Raw genomic sequence first — 3,541 nt, 5'->3', positions numbered from 1 at the left:
ATGACCTTGTCATATGAAGGTCTCACTCAGGAAGGACAAGATGCGCTTGAGAAAGCGTGAAATACAAAACTCAAAGTACATAGGACCATTTGAGGTTCTTACCAGAATCGGTCTTGTACTTTTAAAACTTAAACTACCACCAAAAACTTAATAACATTCATCCCATCTTTCACATATCTAATCTAAAGAGGTGTCTAACCGATAAAACACTTGTTATTTCACTCAATGAAATCAAGTTAAATAAAAGTCTACACTCTGTAGTAGAACCAATGAAAAACCATGGATAGGGAAATCTAAAGAACCACGCTAAGTCTTATCCCGTTAGTGAAGGTTTGTTGGATTACAAACCAGGGACCTGAATTCACTTGGGAAAGGAAAGATTAGACCTAGTCCATGAGTATCACTTTAGACTTAATTTCGGGATGAAATTCCCTCTAACGGGGGGATAATGTGACACCAGTCAAATTTTGGTCAAAAATAAATTGATCATTAATCATAATTGGGATGAACCAAGTGTTAGAGTTTGTAACAAGGTTTCCAAAAACATAAAGAACACTGAAATCCGAGTTATAACGAAGAAGTTATGACCAATCGAAAATCCGCGGTAAAACCGGCAAAACACTGTTCAGTGTAAAAAGCAAATTTTCGATAAAAGGATTTTTAGCCTTAACAATCTAAATAAAATTTGTAGAATATGTTAAACCGAGAACGTTCATAAAAAGAACGTCAAAATCTGACTTCGTATGAGGAAGTTATGATTTTTCGAAGTTTCGGTTTAGCAGTAGACAGCTAAAAATTCGAAATATAAATCGATCGATATTTAGCCGACGCAACTTAAACTAGAATCGAAGGTCTCGTCAAAAGTAGCACAACGGTAAAAAGACAGACGAAAACGGACGTCGGATGAAGAAGTTATGAATTTTTAACGGATTCCCGTCCCGGTCTGTTTAAAATAATAATATTAAAAATAAATTCAAAATTAGCCGACGAAGTCTAAACGAAAGTTGTAGAGTATGATTTTACCTACGCGTGCATATAAAGAACGTCAAAAACGGAGCTCGTATGCGAAAGTTATGATTTTCGCAAGTTTTTGGCACAAAAATCAAGAAAATCTAGAAAACCGGGAAATTTCGCTGAGTCACTCCTCAGACACGTCACCTCGCATGCGAGGCCTCCACGTGTTCGCTTCTCATTGGACCGAAGCCTCGCGTGTCGTCTCCTGATAGGTCCAAAGTCGTCACCTCCTTTCCCCATTGGACCGAAGTCCGGTCCACTTAGAAGGCTGCATCTGTCCGAAATCACGTGCTCGCACCGGGTCCGAAATTGCGCACCGCCTCAGACTTCGCACGTGGCTTCGCTGCTGACTGCCACATAGCTGCTGACTCATCCGCGCCTTCGCCAGCTGCCACCTCAGACCGCACCCTCGCACCCCTATATAAAGGGTGCGAGACTTCTCGGCTAGAGAGGATTTTTCACCCCTAAATTCCCCATTTTGCACCATTTCGCCCCCTCGACTTTCTCACGACCCCCCAAGGCCCCGGTATTGTGTCTAAAGCCCGAAGCAAGCCCCGGAGCCCCGTAATTCTCGAGAAGTCATCCTCTCTCCTGTCGAAACTCTGTCCGGTTTGAGCCGGTTTCTCGTTAAATAAACTCTTTACGGGAAACAAAACGCTGCCCGAATCACCGCTTATCAAAGTGAGTTCATACCCCTATAATTTACCTTTTCAATGGTTTTTAAATGCTTTTTAGGGGGGGAATACAAGTTTAACACAATATTAAATTGTGTTAATAACTATGTGTGATAATAATCACACAGAAAGTTTCTGTATGCTTTTAAGAATTACCAAATACTTCCAAAATAACGTAAAGCCATGTTAAATTCTTTGAAAAATGTTTTATAAGCTATTTCAAATAATAAATGCCAAAATCATGTTTATATATGTATAAATATATAAATAAGACTTGAAGGGCTTAGGACTAATGAATTATCTTATATCATTTTCCTTGTTTGGATGTGGAATTAAGGTTGTGTTATTTGTCCGAAGGTCGTTTCCTTCTTAATTATATATATATATATATATATATATATATATATATATATATATATATATATATATATATATATATATATATATATATATATATATATTATACATATATGAGTCGAAAAGGTTACTCCTTTTAGTATCATTACCTTTGTATCAGGCTGAGCAAAGGTGATATTCCATAAGAATTCATGCTAATCAGATAGAACATATAAATTATAATAGGTATAATTTATGATTCAAAACTAAATATACAAGTATGATTCACGACTGTATACTTTCCAAGAAAATTACCAAAATTCATTCAACTATACCAAGATATGTATAATACCTTTAATATACGAACAACATATTAAAGAAGTAAAGATACATAATGCCGGGTTTGCATTAGCAAAGGTATATACAGAGTACCCGAGTTAGCAAACACGAGGTAATAATACATCCTGCCGAGTTTGCATTAGCAAAGGTACTATACAGAGTACCCGAGTTAGCAAACACGAGGTAATAATACATTCTGTCGGGTTTGCATTAGCAAAGGTACTATACTGAGTACCCGAGTTAGCAAACACGAGGTAATAAATCATAATTCAAGTATACTAAAATACACGGTTTTACAAGAAACCAGGGTTTTGATTCAAAACAAATCAAGGATTTACACTTGTCAAATACATGTTTGGAAAACTAAGAATATACTGTCAATCATTATTTCAGAATGATTGGGTTTTCAAAACTAATATACATATAACGTTTAATATACTTTTTATGAGACTCTATATTCAGGTTGTTTAATTCATTTTAGACAACATAGGAAAGTCCTGACATTATAACCAGAATCTCCAGCCGGGGATCGAAACAAGTGTGTGTAGATCTATATCGGGATTGACAACCCCGCACTCAGGCTGCTAGCTACAGTTAGAGGAGTGACAATTGTTATCACCAGTTTAAACGCCCACAAAGCATTTGTTTCAGGCCATCAGTCATAGTATGGTTATAATAAAAACTACCCATTAAAAAGATATTAACAATACGTTATTGTATAAACAAATAAACGAAAGTACACATTCAAAGTACCAGTTTATAGAATACAAAATACAATGGTTTAATACAGTTTCCATTAACACCTGGTGGAGCCAGGCACACTCTCAGTTTCAAGTTTAATAAAGGAATACAAATACAAAACAGTAATACAAAGAGAACGGTTTATGGGATTAAACCACTTATCCAATGGAACTTAGTCACTCAAATCTCGGTAAACTAGTATAACATAAAAGACCTTTAGTGGTTAATTCTATAATTCCTTAGTTGCTACATCAGAGTTATACATAAGTAATGTCTGATTGACAGTGAAGTGTGTGACTTCCGCCTTACTTCCTGTTCCTTGTTTGGTTGTGGGCTTAGGGCAGATACACCTAGTTGACTGTCCATTCGATATTGTGTTATGTATAATCAGTATAAACTAACTAACTACAGAGGGAAACTATTGAGGTTATCAGTTA

Source organism: Lactuca virosa, chromosome 8, assembly GCF_052849685.1.
Source record: "Lactuca virosa cultivar CGN04683 chromosome 8, Lactuca_virosa_CGN04683_v6, whole genome shotgun sequence".
Classification (NCBI taxonomy): Eukaryota; Viridiplantae; Streptophyta; class Magnoliopsida; order Asterales; family Asteraceae; genus Lactuca; species Lactuca virosa.
Note: the sequence above shows the minus strand (reverse complement) of the source record.